The 26,505-nt window shown below is 39.7% G+C and overlaps 1 protein-coding gene and 1 long non-coding RNA gene across 3 annotated transcripts in view; one reads left to right on the top strand and one right to left on the bottom strand.

Annotated features, from left to right (window-relative positions):
• The window catches only part of LOC106094156 (low-density lipoprotein receptor-related protein 2), a 795,641-nt gene that overhangs the window by 393,861 nt on the left and 375,275 nt on the right, over positions 1–26,505 (top strand). The gene's annotated exons all lie outside the window — the stretch shown is intronic.
• The window catches only part of LOC106093314 (uncharacterized), a 294,983-nt gene that overhangs the window by 222,170 nt on the left and 46,308 nt on the right, over positions 1–26,505 (bottom strand). The gene's annotated exons all lie outside the window — the stretch shown is intronic.

Raw genomic sequence — 26,505 nt, 5'->3', positions numbered from 1 at the left:
GTTCTCGTTTTTAGTTTATAAGAGACTAAAAAGAATTACTATTATCTATCCTAAACGATTTTTATTTTCTCTCATATCCTCCCTTGTATTCACATCCTAGGTTATATTACAATAATGCATTTCGTTCAGTTGTGTTTTTCATTCATTTAAATTTCATCTCATCCTGTCCACGACTACAAATCTGCAACGGAAAGGTTGCATAATTTTTGCAAAATTTTCATATTCCCCCAAAAGAAATGTTAGCTGTGGTTTGCATATCAAAATGATTTTCGGTAAAGTTTCCTCCTTGATTTTATAACATTTGACATTTGCGTTTCACAAAAGCTCACAACGAAAGTGGATTTATTTCTGTAGAAGACAGCTTTAATTCAAGAAAGGTCCTTTAAATATTACAAAATTAAATAATCGTAGTGTTTATAACAGTGGCAGTAGGATTATACTCGTAATTGAAAAATGCATAGAAATTATGAGACTTATTATGATAGATAAGCTAAGAATAGTAACAAAACAATCCATGTCAAGTTTTCTGCAGATCGGTTCAAAATTGAAGTTGCTACGGCCGTTTAAGTGGAAATCGGGTGATGCATATATATGGGAGCTATATCCACATCTGAACCGGATTTGATGAATTCGTGCCGGAATGTTAAGATCAGTAGCAAAACAATCCATGACAAGATTTTGCTGTAGTTACTACCGCCATTAAAGTGCAAATCGTGCGATATATATATATGGGAGCTAAATCTGAACCGATTTTAACCAAAATCAATAGCGTTTGTCCTTAAGCCAAAAAACTGCGATGTGGACCCTGTACCACAGTGGTGTAGTGTATAATGAAAATCGATTTTCTTAAAATTTTCACAGATAGCAGATTATGCGCCATGGTAAAAAAATACGGTACTTCATTTTATGATATCTAACGGGGGGTGGACCCTTACCCTAAGTTTCAGAAATTCCAGATCTCGGAGATGGGTTTTGCCATAAAATTCAATTTGTGTTTGTTTGTCTGTTTGTCGGTTTGTTCCGTATAGACTCAAAAACGGCTGAACCGATTACCTTGAAATTTTCACTGATTGTCTAGGTTGGTCTGGAAGGAAACATAGGCTATATAATTTTTTGATGTCGGGAAGGGGAGCGGACCCTCCCCCTTACACCAAAAATACTAACCAAAAATAAAAGTGGACCGATAGGGACAATATGGGATTCAAATGAAAGGTATTCAAGAGTAGAGCACGAATTTCAGAATAAAAGTTGGGTCCAAGTACATGGGGGGCCGCCCCAGGTCCAAAACCCCTTAAAATAGGTTTATTTGACGATCATGACAATATGGGATTCAAATGAAAGGTATTCGGAAGTAGATTACGAATATGATCAGGAAGTAGGAGTAGGCTTTATAAATTATTGATAACGGAAGGGGGTGGACCCTCCACCGTTACCCCAAAAACACCATCCAAAATCAAAAATGGACCGATAAAGACAATATGGGTATCAAATGAAAAATGTGCGGGAGTAGATAACGAATCCGCCATACAAATTCATGTCGAAGTATAGAGGGTTCACCGCACCCCCACAAAAATGCCCAAAATGGGCACATTAACCAATCGCGGATATATGGGACTCGGTTTGTTTGTTCCGTATAGACTGAAAAACGGCGGAACCGATTTTTCTCGAAATTTTCGCATATTGTGTAGGTTGGTTTGGAAAGAAACATGGGCTACATAATTTTTCGGTATCGGAAGGAGGACGGACCCTTATGGCGAAAACACAACCCAAAATCAAAATCACGAATCCGCCATACAAATTCATGTCGAAGTATAGGGGGTTCACCGCACCCCCACAAAAACGCGCAAAATGGGCACATTAGCCAATTGCGGATATATGGGACTCGGTTTGTTTGATCCGTATAGACTGAAAAACGGCAGAACAGTTTTTATCGAAATTTTCGTATATTGTGTCGGTTGGTTTGGAAGGAAACATAGGCTATATAATTGTTCGGTATCGAAAGGGGGACGGACCCTCTCCCCAAATATGGTTTTAAAATCGGGCCGCCCCAAACCTAAAACTTCCCCAAGCAGACATAATGGATTTAATTTCAATATAGGGCTCAAATAAAAGGTATTCAGGAGGAAATTTCGAATCTGGCATACAAAATCAGATCAAAGTATAGGAGGTCACGCCACTCCTCAAAAGCACCATTAGACCCTTTAAGACTATATGGTACTTGACTGAACCGATTTTCTTAAAATTGTCATAGATTATGTACGTTTGTCTGGAAGGAAACATAGGCTATATAATTTTCAGATATCGTGTGGAGGCGGACCGAAAGTGGTCCCATGGACACAATAAGGGTATCAAATGTAAGGTATTTGAGACCAGAAAACGAATATGGTATTAAAATTTGGGTTCAAGTACCCAGAATTTGATATCTATTTTCAGAGCGAAGTACCGGTGTCCACCCCAGCACCAAAACACCCTGCAAACGGTTCATATTTACCGGCCATGCCAATATGGGGCTCAAATTAAAGGGATTTGGAAGTGCAGCACGAATTTGATATCCATATTTAAGTCGAAATGTCTAAGCCATCCCTCCCCTAATGAGAACATTACCACCGGGAACCGAGAAGGAGCAAATTCTCTCAATTAGTGTTTTCCGATTCAAGCCAAACTCAATGATAAGGGACCCTTTTTTATAGCCCTTTGGGGAAAAGTAACGGGAGCCGCCGCATCCCCGGCCATGGCAATATGGGGCTCAAATTAAAGGGATTCGGAAGAGCAGCACGAATTTGATATCTATATTTGAGTGGAAATATCTGAGGTGGCATCTCTCCCCTAAAATGCACTTCTCATTACCCTAATTTGTAAAAACACCAGGAACCGAGTAGGGGCAAACTTCTCACACATTAATGAGTGCATTCCGATGCAGTGCGACACCTCTTTGGGGAAAATTTATTAAATGACCATGCATGGCATTGTAAAGAGGGGATAAACACCGCTTTCGTCGATGTTCTTGCCAAGATTTGAATGCGTTCAGCGTCATAGGCTACAATGGCAGGAATTCGATATCCGCATTCAGGGCGAAGTGTTCCCATCCTAAAAAGATATTAGAGAGTTAAAGAAGGCGCAACGGAGCGGGCCCGGTTTGTCTAGTAGAAACATAAAAACCAATTTCGGATGGAGTACCTAGTGGGGTCGCCCCCTATTGTTGTACCAAGTGTTTGGGGGACCACCCCAACCCCCAAAGCACTCCTAAATCGGACATATTTATCGATCATGGCAATATGAGATTCAAATGAAAGGTATTTACGAGTAGATTAGTAATCTGATATCCAAAGGTAGGACCAAGTTTCTGGGGGTCCATCCCTTCCCCAAGCACCACCAAACAGGACTTATTTACTGACCAGGTATTTGAGTGAAGAATATGCATCTGATATCTAAATGTGGGACAAAGGGTTTGGTGGGCCGCTCCTCCCCAAAAACACCCCTTAAAGGGGACAAATTTACGACCTTTGCAATATGGATCTCAAATGAAAGGTATTTGAGAGTAGAGCACGAATTTGATATCAATATTCGGGAATGGGGCCACCCTAAAAAGATATTAAAGAGTTAAAGGCGCAACGGAGCGGGCCCAGTTCGGTTAGTAGAAACATAAAAACAAAAATTTGGTATCCAAATTTCGGATGGGGTACCTGGGGGGTCGCCCCCTATTGTCCGACCAAGTATTTGGGGGACCACCCCAACCCCCAAAGCACTCCTAAATCGGACATATTTACCGACCATGGCAATATGAGATTCAAATGAAAGGTATTTACGAGTAGAATACGAATCTGATATCCAAAGGTGGAACCAAGCTTCTAGGGGTCCATTCCTTCCCCAAAGCACCACCAAACAGGACTTACTTACTGACCATGGTAATATGGGGCTCAAATAAAAGGTATTTGGGTGAAGAATATGCATCTGATATCTAAATGTGGGACAAAGGGTTTGGTGGGCCGCCCCTCCCCAAAAACACCTCATAATAGGGACAAATTTACGACCTTTGCAATATGGATCTCAAATGAAAGGTGTTTGGGAGTAGAGCACGAATTTGATATCAATATTCGGGAAAGTGTCTATGGGGCCACCCCACCCCCATAACACCACCTAAATAGTACGTTCAGCTAGTTTTCTATAAAAACAAAATTTCTACATACATTTTTTAAGATAAAATTTTTAAACAAAATTTTCTATGAAAAAGATTAAGACAAACTTTTTTTTGAAGAAATTTAATGTTAAAAAACATACAAAAAAAAAGAAATGTTGATGAAATTTTCCTAAAGATACAAAATTTTCTATAGAAATAAAATTCAAATAAATTTTTCTGTAAAAATAAAATTTTTCACAAAATTTTTCATGGAAATAAAATGTGTGAATATTTTGATATGTTTAATTTTGTAAATACAATTTTGACCAAATTTGTAATAGAAATAAAAATTTGAAAACATTTTCTATAGAAGTTAAGTGTGGGTTAGGTTAGCTGAGAGTGGCCGCTCTACAGACTCACTCAGGCAATTTTAAGCCCATTGCGATACCACAGCAGCGACAGATCAAGGCCTCTGGTGGGAATCGAACCCACAACCCCCGCACTGGTAATCCAAGCACGCTGCCAACTCGACTAACGGAGCTCCTAAGTTAGGTGTAACAGTTGATTAAATCTTCTAAAGAAACCAGCAAATCAAAAATTATACTTTGAAAGAAAATAGTTTCGACTCGCAATAAAAAAATTCTAAAATTTCATAAACAAAGCCTTGGGCCCTTCCCTTAGATACCTCTTATCCGCCCGTCTCCAAATGTACAACAATATGATGGCAAAAACGTTTTACAAACATCGGTAATTGCGATAGAGCTGCCTCTGTGGCATTGCCATGTAGTTTGCTGGGTAATATGTTATGCATTCAAATCTTCAAAATAGAAACCTCCATTCATGGTATTTCTATGGAATTTGCATATGCTAGGTCTCTCTCTCTTTCGCCTTTCCTCCTTTGGCCCTTTTCTCACACTCACCGTTTCACCTCTTTGCCAACACATTTAAATGCGACTGGATTTATAGGCACTTGAGGTTGCCTGGCATTCATTCATATGCATAAAAGGAAGAATATCAGACATAGAAGTAGTGCGACAACAACAACAACGACTTCTTGGAAATCATTTAAATGTTTAGTTTGAAAATGTTGGTTGAACAGTTTTTGTATCTTTTTTTTTGCATTCACAATAAAGGGTCAAGGCTTTTTAAAGTTTTCATGGATTTAAATTTCCACATAAAGGGGGGGAGGTGGCAGAGTCCGTAAATACTTTGAGACTTTTACCACAGAAAAGAGGTTTCAACCACATGCACACACACTCTCTCTCTCTCTCGCATAAAATCAGTCGTAAATCTTTTATGCGAAAAGGACACAGGACACTTATGAAGAAATTTGAAAAGAGTTATGGGCCAAAGGACAGAATTGTATACAAAAAAAAGTAAACAAAAGTGAATAGGGGTCAACATAGACCGGTAGGTGCCCTATGGCACACAGTTTCGATGTGAAAGGGTTAAAAGAAAATCAGTTACAATAATTTGTGTAACTTGACCTTTGAAACGGAAAAGGAAACTGATAAATTCTTTAAGAGCATTAAGGTACAGCAGATCTTTTTCGTTCGTATTAGAGTTGGTAGGAAATAATCCTTTGCAGTGGACAGAATCTTAAATCTGGATCAAAATGCTCATGGCATTACTTCACTATATCTCGTTTTTGGAATCATTCTAAGTTTTATTTCTTTAAAATGGTTTTTTAACATTTTCTCAAAAATGTTTTGAATGGACAGATAGTTTACATAGACTGTGGTGGAAGAGAAGAGCTCATGCTCCCCTTTCTAAGGCTTTGCAACAAATCTCAGTTCAAATTTCTTGTTCCACTTTCAAGTTTTTGGAAAATCAAACAAATCCCTTAATTTGTTTTAAAGCTTTTTTCAAAACAAAATCAAATTTTAAACTTTTGTATTTGTCTTTTTCTTGTGTCTACTCGCAAATTGGTTTGACATATTTTCCAAACATCTTTCATTTCTTTCATTCCCACTAGACTCGGTTGGGTATTTAGATATTCGAAAAACTTTTCGCTCAAACACCCCCCCTTGTTTATCATTCAGAACTTTTGCTTATCTAAAACTAAACGGCAAAACTTTAGCTTAATTATACAACTACTTTAACAAAATTCTTGTGAGACACTCAGCTCCTTGAGAAGCACAAAAAAAAAAAAAAGAAAACTTAAAATACGAAAATGCGACCCCAGCAGCATGAATAGCCAATAATGTCCGGGGTCTCTTTAGATTTTCGCAAACTTTTAAAGGAATTTTCATATGAGCACACAACACAACATATGTCGTGAAAATGAATTACACATACAAATGTTATGGCCAAGCTCTGGCACGCACACTGACGACTATCCTTTTGACAAGGATAACAAGAGGTTAACGTTGAGAGTGGCTTTCCCATATGTTATCTTGTTTGGTTACTTTCGTTTCGAGAGCATTCAATGCATAAAGAACTAAAGTTTATTTTTGCTGGTACAGTATTCCCATAAGGAATTCGCCAGTGATTTAAAGTCGTGAGGGTTAATGTGGGGTATATTTTCTATATACAATTTTGTCATACACTGAAGAAAAGAAAAACATTTTGGAGTTGAAACTACCAATTATATCAATAAATTGTCTAATTAAAAAAATTATTTAAAATAAGTAAACAAACAACAAAACAAATTTTGCCCATGAACATTCCACTAAGGAATAGGGGCAAACTTCTCACATATCAATGAGTGCAGTCCGACTCAAGTTTTAAGCTCAATGATAAGGGGCCTCTTTTTTATAGCCGAGTCCGAACGGCGTGCCGCAGAGCGACACCTCTTTGGAGAGAAGTTTTCCATGGCATAGTACCTCACAAATGTTGTCAGCATTAGGAGGGGAAAACCACCACTGAAAAGTTTCTCTGATGGTCTCGCCTGGATTCGAACCCAGGCGTTCAACGTCATAGGCGGACATGCTAACCTCTGCGCTACGGTAGCCTCCCAAGTGTGTAAAATTCGGCTGGGCCAAATCTCTTCATACCCTCCACCTTGAATAAAATTGGTTTTAGGATTGTTTTGGTTTACCAAAGGATTATGGGATCAATAAGGAAAATCTGGAGATTGGCTTATATGGGAGCTATATAAGGTGAGGGACCGATTGATACTTTGATACTGAGTATGTGTTGAATGTTATAGAAGTTATTATGCAAAACTTCAGCCAAAGCGAATATAAGTTGCTTCCTCTATAAGTTCACGAAGTTAAATCGGGAGATTGGCTTATATGTCTGATAAACCTACCATTAACACATTTGGCCAAATTTATTACAACTGCAAAGAAACCAAGCACGGCCAGGACATCCCCTGAAATCGAAGTTTTGAAGTGTAAGTGGCCCTTGGTGTCGCTTAGATTTCTGGAATACAAGTCCAGTTCAGATTTATGTCAAATTTGCTTGACTCTGAACCACACACCGACTTCGGATAAAATCTCCGACTCCTACCCGTGGACTACGCTTCCACAGCTCAAAATGAAAAATCTACAAAGGAAGCAAGGTATATCGTATCCTGAAGATGGTCGCTGAGAAAGTTGAGGGCCATTAAACAGTACTACACCCACGGTTTGTCAAAAGTATGGGTACTATAACTAACCTTCCCCAGAATGTGGGTACTATAATTAACCTTCCACAGAAAAAAGGTCCAAACCTTTCACAGAAAAGTGGTCACTAAAAATATCCGTTCCCAATGGGTACTAAATTGGTGCTAAATATACCCTTTACCAAAGCCAAGGCCATTAAAACTAAAAAGTGATTTGTTAGCTATTAGCTTTTTGGCAACACTGGTTTAAACAGCTCAAGCTCTTCAGTTTGGTCTATAATCTAACCATTAATAGTCTTACAAACGAACAACGCTTGCAAATTATTGATTTTTTTAAATCAAAATGCGTGCTCTATTAAGAAAGTTTATTACGTTCTTCTTCAATTTTACGACGACGATTTTCGGCTCTATGGGTATGTAAATTAGCAGAATTGTCGATTTCGAAGTGAAGATCAGCCAGAATCATTGCAAAAGTTACCAATGCATCCAGAAAAAGTCACAGTTTGGTGCGGTTTATGGGCTGGTGGCATCATTGGGCCGTACTTCTTCAAAGATGATGCGAATCTCAACGTAACTGTGAATGGTGAGCGCTATCGTGAAATGATATCCAACGTTTTTTTTTTTGCCAAAAATTCAAGAGCTTGATTTGCGTGACATGTAGCTTCAATAAGATCGTGCCACATGCCACACAGCACGTGTAATAATGGACTTATTGAGAGACGGGATGGGTGAACATTTAGCTTCACGTTCGGAACCGGTCACTTGACCGCTTAGATGATGCGATTTAACGCCTTTAGACTTTTTGTTGTGGGACCATGTTAAAGTTCATGTCTATACAGACAAGTCAGTTTCAATTTCCCAAAGGAAAGGGTGTTAAAACTACACTTTCCCAAAGGAAAGATCAGAAAAACTAACATTTGCCAAAAACAAGGTTACTCAAACCACCCTTTCCCCAAAGGAAGTGTACTAAAACTTTCCAAATGAAAGGTTACTAAAACTACACTTTCCCAAAGGAACGGTTACTTAAACTTCCCTTTCTCTAAGGAAATTGTACTATAACTATACTTTCCCAAAGAACATGTTTCTAAAACTAACCACTCCTAATGGAAAGATTACAAAATCTATCCTTGTCCTATGGAAAGTGCTCTTAAACTTCACTTTCGCTAAGGAAAGTGTACTATAACTATCCGCTTCCTAAGGAAAGTGTACCAAAAGTATAATTTCCCTTCGGAAAGTGTACTAAAACTACCCTTTCCCTTCGGAAAGTCTACTAAAACTTACTCTTTCCCTTCGGAAAGTGTACCCCTTCCCTAAGGAATGTGTACTAAACTAACCCTTCCCTACTACTTAAACTATCCTTTCCCTATGGATAGTGCGCTAAAACTATCTTTTTCCTTAGGAAATTGTACCAAAAGAATCATTTCCCTTCGGAAAGTGTACTAAAACTACCCTTTTCCTTCGGAAAGTCTACTAAAACTTTCTCTCTCCCTTCGAAAGTGTACTAAAACTACCCCTTCACTAAGGAATGTGTACTAAAAGTACCCCTTCCCTAAGGAATGTGTACTAAAACTACATTTTCCTAAAGGAAAGGTTACTACAATTATCCTTTCCGTATGGAAAGTGCGCTAAAACTATCCTTTCCCCATGGAAAGTGCACTTAAACTACACTTTCCATAAGGAAAGTATACTATAACTAACCATTTCCTTCGGAAAGTGTTCTAAAATTAACCTTTTCCTTCGAAAAGTGTACTAAAACTACAATTTTCCTTCGGAAAGTGTACTAAAACTACACTTTCCCTACGGAAAGTGTCCTAAAACTACCCTTTACCTATGGAAAGAGTACTAAAACTTCCCTTTCCCCAAAGCCACCCTTTCCCTAAGAAAAATGTGGTAGAACCACCGTTTCCCTGAGGAAAGTGTACTAAAGCTTTCATTTCCCTAGAAAAGTGTTCTATAACGACCCTAGTATACTAAAACTACCCTTTCCCTTCGAAAAGTGCAATTAAACTTCCCTTTCCCTTAGGAAACTAAACTAAACTCCTACTACTCCTTCCCAAAGGAAAGGTTACTAAAACTACCCTTTCCCTCCAAAAAGTGTACTAAAATAATCCTTCTGAAGTGTACTAAAACTTCCCTTTCCCTTCTGAAAGTGTACTAAAACTACCCTTTCCCCAAAGGAAAATGTGATACAACTACCCTTTCCCTAAGGAAAGTGCACTAAAACTACCCTTTTCCTGAGGAAAGTGTACTAAAAATACACTTTTTCAAAGAAAGTTTACTAAAACTATCTTTTTCCTAAGGAAAGTGCGCTAAAACTATGCCTTTCCTAAGGAAAGTGTACTAAAGTGTACCCTTTACCTTCGGAATGTGTACCTAATTTTTCCTTTCCCTTCGGAAAGTGTACTAAAACTACCCTTTTTCTAAGGATTATGTACACAAACTACCCTTTCCCTAAGGAAAATGTACTAAAGCTACCCTTTCACAACCGAAAGGGTACTAAAGCAACCCTTCCCAAAGGAAAAGGTACTCTCTAAAAAGCAAAAGGGCACTTCAACTACACTTTAAAACAAATGGTACAAAAACCACCCTTTAAAACAAAGGGTAAAAAAACTACATTTTACAAGAAAAGGATACAAAAATGTCCTTCAACATAAAAGGGTAATAAAACTACCCTTTCCCAAAGGTAAGGATACTAAAACTTCCCTTTCCCAAGGTTACTAGAACTACCCTTTCCCAAAGAAAAGGGTACTGAAACTACCCTTTCTCAAAGGAGAGGATACTGAAGCTGTACTTTCTCAAAGGAGAGAATACTTGAACACCTTCTCAAAGGAGAGGGTACTTGAAATAACCTTTCTCAAAGGAAGGGTTACTCAAACTACCCTTTCTCAAGGAAAGGCTACTTCAACTACCCTTACTCAAAGGAATGGATACTTTCTCAAAGAAAAACGAACTATAACAACCCTTTACCAAAGAAAAGGGTACTCCAACTGCCCTTTGCAAAGAAAAGGGTCCTTAAACTACTCATACTACCCTTCTGCGCTATGCTATCCTCCAACTCAGCTAAGGCTTTGCAGACATTTGTTTGCGAAGCTCTTGGTGTGTAGAAACTGTGAAGTAAAGCAAGTAAAACGCCTTGAGTTCGGCACGGCCGAATTCCCTACCATGGACTTTTTTATTACCATGTTCTATCATAACTCTATTATGTACATATTGGATCAATCTGGTCATATTTGCTTCAGCTAACGGGAAGCTTCATATAAGTTATGGAATCAAATTTCAGAGAAAAGATTAATAAATTAGGTTTTTATGAGAATAAGACCCTAAAGCTACAGAACAGACTAGACGGCAGGCATATCCAAGCAAGGACTAATGTGGACCAAAATCGGTTCGGATATTGGTTGAACTAGCGCATCTTCCTGTACGCAATTTCGGGTACTTAATGGGCTTTTTATGTGCTTAAGATCTGAAATCAGCAGATCGGTTTATATGGCATCGGTATTCAAATAATTTCTGATGTTGACTATAGTCGGTTTGGATATCGGATGGCCAATTCCAACTCCTTCTACTAAAATTCAGCAAAATCGGATAATAAGTACGCCTTTTAAGCGCTTAAGACCCAAAGTCAGCAGATCGATGCTAATGGCAGCTATATCCAAATATGGCCTGATGTGGGTGAACCAAACTCGTATTCGTATATCGAATGGCCTTATCCCACTCACTGTTCCAAATTTCAGGGAAATTGAGTTTATGGGCTTAAGACCCTGAATCCGAAGATCGGTCTATATGGAAGGGAAGTTTTAAAACAACCCACTGATTCAAGTTTCATCGTTCGTTCTCACAACGTTCAGATAGAAATGCCATCAGGTCACCCGTGGAGCGGAAGATATCCAGAGCCACGACCTTACTCTCACCGAACTGGTGAATAGAGCGACTCCAACGTTCAAACAGGAATGCCATCAGGTCACCCGTGGAGCGATTTCTGCGGAACCCATATTGTCGGTCGCTAAGAAGACCATTGAACTCCAAGTATCTCACAAGATGGTAATTGATCATGCTCTCCATAACCTTAGAAAGCGCAGAGCATAACGGGTCGGTTGCCTCATCCTTCTTGAGGATAGGCTGCACGTTCGCAATCTGCCAACGCGCCGGGAAAACACCCGCACGGCAGCCCCTATAGGGCAGACAAACTGCAATCAGGAGATCGGTTTATATGGGAGCAATATGGAGCCAGGGACCGATTAAGACCATATTTGGCTTATTTGGCACATATGACCTTTAACATATGTGCATATTTGGCACTTATGTTAAAGATCATAAGAGAGAAGTCTTGGTACTTGGTACAGCCAAATCGGATAAGAACTGCGCCCTGTAGAGGCTCAAGAAGTAAAATCTAGAGATGGGTTTATATGGCAGCTAAATCAGGCTATGATCCAATCCAGTCCCTGACTCCATCTTGGAGCCTTCGGTGTAAATCGAGGCCTCATCCTTCTCAAGCACAGCATTCGCCCTTAATTCATCCCTACCAGGAAAACAAATAGCGAATGTCCTCACTCCAGTTGGCACTGAACATTCCACCAAGGAACATGATTATTAGTTTGATTATTAGTTCAAATTTAATTTCAAGCTGTCTATTGTTCATCTATTTATTCTTATCTATTTTTTCAATGTACTCACTCACACTAAGTACACTCCCTAGCGGCATGCATAAGCATTTGTCGAATTTTATACCCAATATGGGTATCAGTCCTTTAATTTAAATCCCTGCATATATTTGACCAAGGAAACTGCAGACACCAATCGACACATATGCACACCACATGCATTGTGTTTGTGTGCCAGGATAATATCTGTTTTTGTCCATTTGAGCATTGTGGATGCGTTCGTTTGCTTACCACATACCTCCCAAGCAGCCGAACCAAAGAACGATTCAGCATGTACCTCTGCCACCCATCATTCTTTAGTGGTTTACCCTCGGTGTATAGGCTCTTCGAAACGGGCATTCATGTTCTTTGCTTATTTATAGATTTTCACATGAAACTCATTGGTAGTGAAAGGTCAGAGGGGGCTTTGGGGGTTTTATTGGAAATTATCGACCTTTTAAAAAGTTCAACTTTGATATGTTTGCCAAAAAATCCGAAAGATTTCATGGCTTGCAAGCCATGATGAACGAACGTTCTAGGGACTTTGCAGTAGGAAATGCTATGGCTTTAGCCTTTGCATCTGTGGTTGGAGGCCAGAAACAATCCCTTTATGTTCTTCAATTTAAACTTTTGGTACTTTATAGAAGGGGATTTGCAAAGTTGCTTTGTTTTGTTGGACAGTTAGGGTCATCTTTAAAATTAAATGCAGCTACGAATATGAATTTAAGGACTGTAGAGAAATAGAAATTTTTTTTATTGAAATTTTTTCTTTTAAAAATATTTTTTTTTCAGTATTGTGTTTTTTAATGAAAATTTTATTGAAATTTTGGTTTCGTTGTATTTTCTAATAAATTTTATTGAAATCTTTCGTTATTTGAAAACGTAAAAACTATACAAAATGGGTTATAACAGAGTTTTAACCGGTTGTTAACCTTTGAAACGGGTTATTTAGCGGTTATAAACCTTTGAAATGGGTTCTTAACCGGTTATAAACCGTTTAAACGGGTTATTAACTGGTTTAAAACCGTTTAAACGGTTTCTTAACCGGTTATAAACTGTTTAAATGGGTTCTTAACCGGTTATAAACCCTTGAAACAGTTTCTTATCGATTATAAACCGTTTAGATGGATTCCTTACCGGTTGAAAACCGTTTAAACGGGTGCTTAACCGGTTAAAAACCGTTTAAATGGATTCTTAACCGGTTATAAACCTTTGAAATGGGTTCTTAACCGGTTATAAACCGTTTAGACGGATTCTTAACCGGTAAAAACCCGTTTAAACGGATGCTTAACCGGATAAAAACCATTTAAACGGTTGTTTAACCGGTTATACGGGTCTTAACCGGCTATAAACCCTGTAAACGGGTTCTTAACCGGTTATGAACCGTTTAAACGAGTTCTTAACCGATTATAAACCGTTTAAACGGGTTATTAACCGGCTAAACCCCGTTTAAACTGGTTCTTAACCGGCTATAAACCATTTAAACGGGTTCTTAACCGGTTACATACCTTTGAAACTTGTTGTTATCAGGTTATAAACCGTTTAGACGGATTTTGAACCGGTTGAAAACCATTTAAATGGGTGCTTTACCTGTTAAAAACCGTTTTAATCGATTTTTAACCGGTTATAAACTTTTGGAACGGGTTCTTAACCGGTTGTAAACTGTTTAAACGGGTTCTTAACCGGTTATTAACCAGCTAAGAACCCGTTTCAACGGGTTATAACCGGTTATAAACCGTTTAAACGGGTTCTTAACCGGTTATAAACCTTTGAAATGGGTTTTTAGCCGGTTATAAACCGTTTATACGTATTCGTAACCGGTTATGAACGTTTTAAACGGGTTCTTTAATAGTTATAAACCCTTTATACGGGTTATGAACCGTTTAAACGAGATCTTAACCGGTTATAAACCCTGTAAACGGGTTCTTAACCGGTTATAAACCGTTTAAACGGGTTCTTAACCAGTTTCAAACTGTTTGACCGGGTTATGGAAAAATCGATTTACTGATAATCCTTATATAATAAATTATTCGAACTTGCCTACATTACTTCCCTTATAGTCCGTTCCTCTCAGCTTAACAACTCACACCCCTGCATGGGTTACCTTTGTGGCAATGTACTTGCTCGCCTCTTTATTGCATGTCTTTTATTCAAACAAAAAATTATTTTCTCAAATGTTTGCCTACAGACTATAATTTGACATTAGAAGAGACATTAGGCTTCCATGTCATTTTCAGTCATTAATTTTTTATGAGTTTCTACTTTCTGTAAAATTAGTCGTGAATTGTTGGGCTCAAATTGTTTCCTTGATTGCCATAATCAAACAACACATTCCGTCACAATGACGGATTACAAGAATGCAAATTAAATACCAAAAACGCCTATCATTACATTTAGTTACGACCTACCAACCAAACTTTTCAACAAAATAATTGTATGTGGTTGGGTCACATTGCTGAAGGTGTTAATTTAGAAAAATTATTTTGGACTTGTGGTTTTTTGTGGTTGACAGTTTCATCATTAGATGTGGAGGGATGTATTTGATGAACAAATTAAATATGTTGAAATAAAAGCTAAAGGGAGAGAGAGAGACATGCTTTTTGATAAAGCAAACATTTTTAATGAAATTCAAAATTTTTGTTTTTAAAAATTTTAAATTTTGTTACTAAAAAATGTTACAAAAAAATTTTTTTTTCTTTTTTTTGGTTTTATTTTGCAATGGGTTGGGTTGTGGATTATTTAATGCACCTCAATATACCAGCGTACAAAACGTGCTTGCACTTCTCCTTCACTTCAGAATTAAGAAAACCACAACCTAGCAACATGTTTAAGAACTGCTTTGCGTTGTAACAGCTCAAATAATTTTCTTCGCAAAACATCTGTAGCTTCTTACTTGGAGCTGTAAGTTTTTTTGGTTAGAGCTGTCATGCGTTTTGTAGAAGCGCATCCATGTTTTCACTGGCTCTTGATGTTGATGATGTGCGGCTTCGCTTTGAGTTCCTTTTTTACAACTTTTCTTCGAAAAAACAAAAAATGAAGCAAAAAACCCAAAAGTACTTTTCCACTTGGATGCCGACACATTTGGTATGCCACACTGCTAAAATTCGTTGGCAATTGCAGAAGCGCCAACTGCCAATGAAAGTTTGTTTGTTAAACGGCTGACTGTCTGGCAAACAGAATCGACTTGCATTTAAACTTTCAACATCCTTGTGCTGAAGATTTGCTTGCTTTTTTTTATAGCTCTAAAAAAAATCAGTGTTGCCAACACAACAAAAGTTTCAGATGAAATCCAGTAGGGAACAAAACTTGAAAAAAACACAACTAAAATTTTGAACAAATAAAGTGAGAGGGCGGGGCTATTACTGAAAGGAAGTAAACAGGAGGTCAGCATAGCTTTTGGTATCACATCGCGACACCTAGGACTACGAGCTCACTTATGCAAAATCGGTGTGGCAAGTGATAGCATGTGGGGAAGATGAGTGGAGCATTTCCTTGTTCCTTCTTGCCCGGCTTTCGCGGCAAACAGATACCGACACTTGGTGGGAACACGATACTAGACATGAACCAAGTTAGGGGAGTGATATGAAAAACAGGGGGTCGCCCCACCCCCAAAACCCTCTAAATAGGCTTATTGGACGATCATGACAATATAGGACTCAAATGAAAGGTATTCGGGACTAGACCAAGAATTAGGTCCGGAAAAAGCATGAGGCTACATAATTTGTTGATATCGGAAAGGGGCGGGCCCTCCCCGTTACCCCACCCAAAATCAAAAGTGGACCGATAGGAACAATATGGGTATCACATGAAAGGTATTGGAGAGTAGAATACGAATATGGTATTCAAAGTTGGGTTCAAATACCCAAGTGTCCACACCAACCCCAAAACACATATTAGACGTATATATGAATTAGGGATTCAAATTAAAGGTATTCGGGAGTATATAACGTATATGACATAAAAATTTGGTCCAAGTTACAGAAAAATGTCGAAGAGCCTAACACAACTCTCTGTCCCACATTTCGGTGAAATCAGACAATAAATGCGCCTTTTATGGCCCCAAAACCTTAAGTCGAGAGATCGGTCTATATGGTAGCTATATCAAAATCTTGACCGAACTGAGCCATATTAAAAACGAATATCGCAGGGCTTTACACAACTCACTGTCCCGAATTTCGGCGACATCGGACAATAAATGCGCTTTTTATGGGCCCAAAACCTTAAATCGAGAGATCGGTCTATATAGCAGCTATCATCAAATCTGGACCGATCTGGGCCAAATTGGAGAGGGATTTCGAAGGGCCTAGCACAACTCAGTGTCCCAAATTTCGGCGACATCGGACAATAAATGCGCCTTGTTTGGGCCCAAAACCTTAAATCGAGAGATCGGTCTATATGGCAGCTTTGTCCAAATCTGGACCGATCTGGGCCAAACTGAAGAAGGATGGTGAACGGCTTAAAACAACTCACTGTCCCAAATTTCAGCAAAATCGGACAATAAATGCGCTTTTTATGGGTCCGATACCTTAAATCGAGAGATCGGTCTATATAGCAGCTATCATCAAATCTGGACCGATCTGGGCCAAATTGAAGAAGGATGTCGAAGGGCCTAACACAACTCACTATTCCAAATTTCAGCAACATCGAGAAATCGGTCTATATGGCAGCTATATGCAAATCTTGACCGATCTAGTCCAAACTGCAAATGTATTTCGAAGGGCTTAACATAACTCACTGTCCCAAATTTCGGCGACATGGAACAATAAATGCGCCGTTTATGGGCCCGAAACCTTAAATCAAGAGATCGGTCTATATGGCAGCTATATCCAAATCTGGACCGATTTGGGCCAAATTGAAGAGGGATTTCGAAGGGCATAGCACAACTCACTGCCCCAAATTTCAGCAAAATCGGATAATAAATGTGGCTTTAATGGGCCAAAACCACTAAATCGGCGGATCGGTCTATATGGCAGCTATATCCAAATCTGGACCGATCTGGACCAAACTGAAGAAGGATGGTGAACGGCTTAAAACAACTCACTGTCCCAAAAATTGGACAATAAATGTGGCTTTTATGGGCCTAACACCCTAAACCGGCGGATCGGTTTATATGGGGGCTATATCCAACTCTGAACCGATAAGGCCCATTTGCAATCCCCAACGACCTACATTCATACAAAGTATCTGTGCAAAATTTCAAGCGGCAACCTCCACGCTTTCGACCGCTATCGTGATTTTGACAGACGGACGGACATGGCTAGATCGACTCAGAATGTCGAGACTATCAAGAATATATATACTTTATGACATTCTAGATCAATATTTCGAGGTGTTATAAACGGAATGACTAGATAAGTATACACCCCTCTTATGATGGTGGGTATAAAAAAAAGCAAGTGTTGTTAGTTTGTAGGTATGTTACCTACAGACACGTGAAATTTTCACAGACGCCCCGGTGGATATACGTTTACCTATTGTTTGATGTTCGAAGGGGAAACGGACTCTCCCCCTTACCCCAAAATTCAAAAACGCCAGATCTAGGAGATGGGTGGACTGATTTAATTGAAAATTCCTTTCCCCACTTAATCGAAAAACACAAAATTGGTATAAAACCTAGGGGTCAAATGATCTGGGGGAACGCCCCATCCCCAAAACCCACTGAAACGGGCATGTTTACCGATTGGAACAATTTGGGTATCAAATGAAAGGTATTTAAGAGTTGAGTACGACCCTGATATAATAATTTGACCCTTAGTGTCGAGGGGCAAGACCAAGCACCAAAAGCCGCCCATATATGACAAGTATTTTATATAGAAATAAAATGTTAACCAGAGATTTTCTATAAAGAAAAACATCTAAAAAAAGTTTTATGCAAAGAAAATTGTTATAAATTTTTTTCTAAAAATAAAATTTTGACTAAATTCTCTAAAGAATTATTTTTTTTTACAAAATTTTGTATACAAATAAAATTTCACCAAAATTTCAATAGAATTAAAATGACAAAAAAACTATTTTATTTAAAATTTTCTAAGAAACCAAATTCCTCCAAAAATTTTATTTTTTTTTCTCTGGCAACCGTTAGCAATGCGTCCATTTATTAAATCGTTTTCCACTAGCTAGCGTTGTAAGCCATAACCAAGTAAATGGAAAGAAGTTACAAGAAGAGAAACATGAAAACCAAAAGGAAAAGAAACAAACTTCATGACTACATGGTACAAAGACTGGCAAAAGTGCCTGATGAGCAAGCAGCGCGGTAAAGAAGAAAGCTGAGCTGATGTTTTTCAAGTTTAAAGTTTTCTTTGGCTTGTATTTTTTTACTACTCATCTTGCAGCAGATTGCATGTAGGGGTTTGCAATGTGCTAAATTCGGCCGGACCGAATCATGGGAGCCTACACCGCCTCGAATTCTGCTAAAAATATATTTCAGCCAAATCTGGCAAAATTTAAATCTTATGGGGACCGTAGAAGACTAATCGGTAGATAGGCTTATATGGGAGCTATATCGATGGATCGGTTTATATGGCAGCTATATGAGATAATCAACAGATTTAGACCGTTTTAAGCAAAATCAGACAATTTATGCGGCTTCAAGGACCCCCATATGTCAAATCGGTAAATCGGATTATTTGGCAGCTACATCAGATTGTAGAAACATTTGAACCGTACTTGGTATAGTTGTTGAAAGTCATAACAGAACACTTTGTGCCACATTTCAGCCCAATCGGATAATAATTGCAGCTCTAAGGGACCCAATATGTCAAATCGGGAAATCGGTTTATATGGTAGCTATGTCAGGTTATAGACCGATTTGGACCGTATTTGACAAAGTTGTTAGAAGTTGTAACGAAACACTACTTGCAAAATTTCAGATGGGTTCTGAAAGGTTTAAGTGGCAGTCTGCCATCGGACTCACTTCTGATACCACAGGAACAGGAGGAGGAAGATACCTTCTAGTTCCTACCGTTAAACCATCCAGATCGCTTTAAATAGCCCAGCAACTTGTGAATGTTCCAATCCGGTAATGGGTCCAGTGCGGGATACACACATAACAAATTTTCCATAGCCCCCTCGTTCTCGACTTCCTCACAGCTTTCGCAAGAGTCATTGCTTGCAACCCTCAGTCTGCCAGCATTCTGTCCTCTCATGACGGGCATAATGACTGAAACGTCTGTTCTAGCCAGCGACAGCAAGGCGGTAGACCTCTTCATGTCTAGATCCTGCCTACAGGCATGCCCACAGATTCCAGTTCCCATGCAATGGGTATGGAGCTTCTAAGTCTCGCAAGCTCGTCTGCTCTACAATTCTCATGGATATCTCTGTGGCTCGGCACCCAGAATAGGTGAATTTAAAACCGTTCAGCCATCTCGTAGAGAGATCTGTGACAGTCGTGAGTACCTGACTGTCTGAGCCAGGGGTAACTTTCTCGATATGACTACTCTAAGTTCTTCAGAGTACACCCCTAAACCTACCTGGTATTCCAGTTTAGTACCATCCGCATGGAAGTTTATGAAACTTCTATTACCAGGGATATGGCAGTTCCAATCGGTTATTTCAGATATGGTGGTTGTAGTACTTTTTATCAAAAAGCGGGCATTGAATCAAGGATAACACAGTGTCTGTATCCGCCGCATGATCAAAGCGAAAGCTCCCTTAGCCTTACAGCAGTGGTCACAGCTATTTGTCTAGCAACAATGTCCAGAGAGAGAGAGGGAGATAGAGAGATGTAGCATTAAATTCAGTGCATCAGATGGTGTCATCCTCAGTGCGACTGTGAGGCACAAACAAGCCATCCCTTGGATCCAGCTGAGTATTGAACAGAAGATGGACTTTTGAAGCGCCGTGACCCGACCACAACACCATATAGTCAGTCACAGAACAACTGTGAGTCTGGAATTTTGAGTCCGATCGGTCCGATTTTGAAGTCATCGCTGTCACAAGAAGCTTAGCTGCGAGCTACCGTCCACTGGTTGCGGATAGTGGAATGCTTCATAAGGAGAAGCTGCAACGGCAGCCGCGGACAATCAGCGGTATCGAGCGGCGACTCAGTAAGAAGCCAGCTAACACCCGCTCTTGAATAAATACTGAGAGCTTATGATGCTCGATATGACATGGCGAGTTATTGGCGCCTTTAAATAAACAATGGCCACCATGTTCCTGCGACGATCGGTTCTTTTGAACCGAAACGAGCTTGCTCACCTACAGGAGCTTGACGAGGAGCGCTACCTATACATGTAAATATGCCTACGACAACAACAACCATCTAACAATGCTATAGCATTATAGGTATATACCCAACTTCCAACAGATGCACAGAATCATGTGCATAGCATGGAAGTAGTGTTACTGTTGCAGACAAGAAATCTGCCATTACACGAAAACACATGCTTTGGGAACAGTACAGCGAATAGACAGGGTTGTCGAGCGTGGTTAATGGGGTTTTTGTATCATAGAGGCGATTTTGCAATAAATAATCTAAAAATGCAACATACCAACGTACGGCCCATGAAACCGTCGCATCTAATATGTTTAAAAAGTCTTCTAACCAAAGAAGAAGCACATACCACAGTGGTTTGTGTATGTTGCGATCTCTGGCTTTCCTATTCCATTTGCAAAGAAAATCTCCGATCATTGAGCTCATCTCAAAAGAGAAACAAACAGTAATGATAGGAATTATTTGTGCTAAATTTCAAGCGCCTGGCTTTACTCCTTGTTTCGACAGACAGACGGATGGACAATGCTAGATCGACGGACATTGCTAGATCAAGAAGATCAAGCATATATAGACTTAATGGGGTCTTTAACCAATATTTCGATATGCAACAAACGGTATGACGAAGTTAGTTTACCCCCATCCTATGGTGGACGGTATAAAAAATATTAAAACTTCTTCGCAAACCATCATCGTAGTCTCACCGAAAAAGGAGGAGAAACATAAATTTAAACTTTTAAAATTTTAGTTAAATTAACCCAAACACGCATTGTTTTTGTGAGTTTGTGTGATGCGATTGTCTGTTCAATTTTTATTTTATTCATCTTTCAAATTGCCAAAATTTTTTAAATAGCAAACTTTAGATTAGGTTTTCTTAAAGTGAGCAATACTTCTATGAGAGAAGTATTCTCTGTTCCTTAATGGAATGTTCAAGGAAAATTTAGTATTAAAAAAACTTTAATACTCAGCAAAGAAATTTTTTTTTGTTTTTTTAATCCAAAACAAAAATGGAATGTTTGTGGGCAACATTCCAATTTGCAAGGTAAATGTGAGTGAATGTATAGGCTATTTAATAAAAATAAAAAGTAAAAATTAAAGTCTTTGAAGCAACTACAAAATATTTGCAATTTTCTTTATTAGAACGTTCGTAACGCATTTTCACTTATAATGGCTGAGCACTAAACACAAATTCTACTAGCCAAGTTTTATTGCATTGGTATTGCCTACTTTTAGGCTTTTATTCAAGTTGATTTGAATAGCATGTCTAAAAGGGTTATCATAATAGCAAGTGAAACTACTATGGATACCTAATATGCAGCTTTTTGAAAGGTATTTCATTGAAAGTTTTTCTTTAGAGAAAATTTATTTGAAATTTTTTCTTAAGAAAAATTTTATTAAAATTTTATCTTTACAGAAAGTTTCATTGAAAGTTTGTCTTTAAGGAAAATTTCATTGAAATGATTGTATTTAGAGAAAATTTCATTGAAAGTTTGTCTTTAGAGAAAATGTCATTGAAAGTTTGTCTTTAGAGAAAATTCATAACTCTGCCGCCAAGGTTTCGCTTAGGTTAAGGGAACTCGGGAATCCACGGATCCATTCTCTACACTATGGATGCGGTGGGCAGACTGAAGAGGGTCTCAGACTACATGGCATTAAGACCGATTCGAGTAAGAATCTTACTATCACATGGCCTGGGCTGATTGAAGACATGGCAAATGTGTGCGGTGTTGGTATGCAAAGCCTCTGTTCTGTTTTGTAGTCTTCGAAATCCAAGCTGATGTTTGGCGAATGAAAATTCTCCTAGGAGGCTCGGCAGGAGTTATGCCTCAAGAGTCTAGGCTACTGGTGAGAGAAGGGAGATCGGTCTGTACAACTCCCCGAAACTCGGGTCCTTTCCAGCCTTCAGTAGAGGAATCACTCTGCCCATTTTCCAGACATCGGGGACTATAAGAGTGTTCAAACACAGGTTGAGGACAGTAGTAAGGTACTCAACACCAGGTAGTTCCAGATTCTTCAGCATCAGTGTAGAGATTCCATTGGGACCCAACGCTATGGATGATTTGGCGCCATGACATTCGTAACTTCGCCCATGGTAAATTGTGATGGCTGTCCAAGCCGATGGAGACCACGGATACGACTCTTTCACTCGAAGGATGCTCAACAAATTGACGGTTGAACAACCTGGCGCATCTCTTCAGATCAAACACGGTTATGTCGCCAAAAGTGACCGAGATCCTGTCATCCCGTCTACCGATGTTCGAGAGTGACTTAACAGTAGACCATAGCTTGTCTAAACCAGTGTCTAAGTTACATTGCTGCAAGTTTTCCAGCCACAAATTCCGCCTATGTTCGTTGACTAACCTAACCTTAACAGTGGACCACAGCTTGTCTAAACCGGTGCCTAAGTAACATTGCTCGAAATGTTTCAGCCACAAATTCCCCTTATGTTCGTTGACTATCCTGTTTATTTCCAGATTCAGCTCGCTGATTCTGGGGTTAGTGGGGTCCGTACAACGAATCCCATCACGCTCCTTTGCGAGTATCAATGCCTGCGCCGGGAAATTGGGCCGCACTTGAGATAATCGACGGGCTGGTATAAAGCGAGCGGCTGCTGCCTTAATGATGTCTCGAAATTTCCTCTCGGCAACTAGCATATCCGAGGGGGGTGCCAGTTCACTGAAACGGCAATTGGTGTACTCTCTAAACCCAATCCAATCCGCCTACTTCTGATTGAAAAACATCTGGCGCTCAGAGGTAATAAAGTCGGGAGGTCCGTCAATGCTGAATATTATGGGGAGGTGGTCTGATCCCAAAGAAATAATGGCTTGCTTACGGTTACGTCACTCAGGAGATCAGCGTCACTAGGAGACCTCGTCATCCTAGTGGGGGCATCCTCATTCAACGTGCAGACCTATGCAAATTTTGCCCATGTACATTCCACTAAGGAACAGAGGCATACTTCTCACATATCAATGAGTGCAGTCCGATTTAGGTTTTAAGCTCACTAATAAGCGGCCTCCTTTTTATAGCCTAGTCCGAACGGCGTGCTGCAGTGCAACACCTCTTTGGAGAGAAGTTTTACATGGCATAGTACCTCACAAATGTTGCCAGCATTAGAAGAGTAAAACCACCACTGACAATTTGTTTCTGATGGTCTCGCCAAAATTCTAACGAAGGCGTTCAGCGTCATTGGCGGACATGCTAACCTCTGCGCTTCGGTAACCTCCAACGTACAAGATGTGAGCCTTCAATCTGCTGTGCAAAAGTTATGCCCCGCTAGTCGTTACCTAGGAGAGAATGCCATGAAATGTGATGCGCATCGAAGTCTCCTAGAAGCAGTACCAGACCTGACTGCTATCCCCATGTACTCCATGTAGGGGTCACTAGCGCGAGGCGCAGGCGAGATGGGTCTATACCCACCTCAATTCCTTAAGCGATTCTTCTTTCTTTGGAGAGAAGTTTTACATGGCATATCACCTCACAAATGTGGGTAGCATTTGGAAGGGAAACCAACGCTGAAAATTTTTTCTGATGGTCTCGCCAGGATTCAAAGGCAGGCGTTCAGCATCATAAGCGGACATGCTAACCTCAGCTCTACGGTGGTCTCCAACGTGCAAAACCTTAGCCTTCAATTTGCTATGCCAAAGTTATACCCCGCTGGTCGTTACCTAGGGGAGAATGCCATGAACTGTGATGCGCATTAAAGTCTTCTAGAACCAGACGATTATGGTCAGATAGTAACCCACTTATGTCGGGCAGTACTGGAACTAACTGCTATCCCCATGCATTCCATGTAGGAGTCACTAGCGCCAGGCGCAGGTGAGATGGGTCTATACCCACCTCAATTCCTTAAGCGATTCTTACGTAGCACATTTTATCCGTCATAACTGTGCAAGCTTCAGGTGTTGGTCAGCTTTGTCTCCTAGAACGATGCGACCAATATATTCTTCCGACTCATAAAATCCATTATCTCGTTGATCTTGCCTTGGAGACCGTTGCAATTCAATTGCAAAAATTATATATTTCCTGGTACTGACCTGGTAATATTGGGGCTGGGATGCTGCTGTTGCGTGTATTGGCGCACTGGAGAGGTCGGGAGGATCACATAATCCACCGACAAGGACGCGGAAGGCGACGTCGGCGACACTTTTGACCCACTCCTGTCTATGTTCGCACAGCACCATCATATTCGGAGTAACTATACTCCCATAGTGGCGTAAGGCCTGAGCAAGATCGGAATTGTACCCAGTCCATGTACCGGTTACACCTCACCAACAGTGACCGATGATGGAGGCTGTTCTGGCAAACCGCACAGAACCAGGGTCCAGGGTTCTTTTCAATCCCGGCCAGAAGCGAGCGGAGAAGGCACTCCGCGATATGCCTCTCCCATGACGAAAAAGAGATGAACACGTACGCTGAGGCGGCAGCCCTTGCCGAGTTGAAGATTCCGGTCAATCCGTTGCGTACAACCGGCTGCCATGGGATTACCTGTTCACCCACACTTCTTTTTCTCACTTGGATGTCACCAGACTGCTATCAATTCAACCTAAACCTTGGCTTTGGAGAAAAAGTCATTGAAATTTCACTTTAGGGAAAATTAAAAAAAAAACCCTCTCCCAATAACCCTTCTCGATATAATCAAATTTATGCAACTACACTCACATACGCCCCAACAAGCCAGTTGTTAATCTAATTTTGCATTTATAGCACATACGAGAGCACATAATCGTATCACGGTATAGCTAAAAGCACACACAAACCAACTGCTGAGCTTTCTCTCTTGCTCGCTACTACATTCACTTTGTGCGGTGAAAAAACAACGGCAACACTGAAACAACACAACCTGCAATAAACTTTTTTCATTTCATTTACCATAACATGATTTAATTACACTCATATATAGTCTGTATATATGCAGCATATACACATATATACACACACACACACTAGCTTCTTAATATGCATCACAGTCCTAGCAGCAATCTCTCTCGCACATTCGAAATCTAGGGAAATGCTAGCTGTTGGTAATTATATTGACGTATGTGGGAGAACTTTTCGAATAACATATAAAAAATTAATAATAATATTGTGCTTATAGAAATTATAATAATGAGAAACATGTTTATCGCATCCATTGTGGCAAACGAGGAGGTAGGCCAACTTATAATCCTTCACATGTGTGGGTGGATAAGTATGAGGTGTGCCGCACACCAATACCAACATATTCAATCATTAGCACTTGTGGCTTTAAGGATTACTAATTCATTTTGTTTTATATGATGCACCATCGCCTTAAATGCCAAGAATGAAAAAAAATTTTGATATTCGAAGGGGGAGCGGACTCTCCCCCCTTACCACAATTTTCAAAAACGCCAGATCTTGGAGATGGTTTTATATCAAGTTCGTACTCTACTCTTAAATACCTTTCATTTGATACCCATATTGTCACAATAGGTAAATATGTCCGCTCGGGTGGGTTTTGGGATGGGGCGTCCCCCCAGGTTACTTGAGCCAAAATTTTTTTTATCAATTTCGTGTTTTTGGGGTACCAAAAGGTGGCGTACAAAATTCGCTTCAATCGGTGAACTTAAGCGAAATTGATATAAAATTTTTGGATCAAGTAACTTGGGGGGACGCCCCATCCCAAATCCCACCCGAGCGGACATGTGTTACCGAACGGGACAATATGGGTATCAAATGAAAGGTATTTAAGAGTAGAGTACGATCTTGGTATAAAAATTTCGCCCAATGTTTTCGGGGGGGTCCCCCACCCCAAAAAACGCACCAACAGGACTCTTTCACCGCTTTGGGCAATATGGGTATCAAATTAAAGGTATTAAAAGTGGAGTACAAATCGGACATCAAAATTTATTTCTTGGTGTCTAAGGGGCCTCCCCACCCAAACCAAAAAACCGGGTATTAAACGAAAGGAATTTAAGAGTAGAGTACGAACTTGGTATAAAAATTTCACCCAAAATGTTCGGGGGGGTCC

This window comes from Stomoxys calcitrans, chromosome 4, assembly GCF_963082655.1.
Source record: "Stomoxys calcitrans chromosome 4, idStoCalc2.1, whole genome shotgun sequence".
Taxonomy (NCBI): Eukaryota; Metazoa; Arthropoda; class Insecta; order Diptera; family Muscidae; genus Stomoxys; species Stomoxys calcitrans.
The sequence above is the reverse complement of the archived record's forward strand: the minus strand, read 5'-3'. Positions and strand labels throughout refer to the sequence as shown.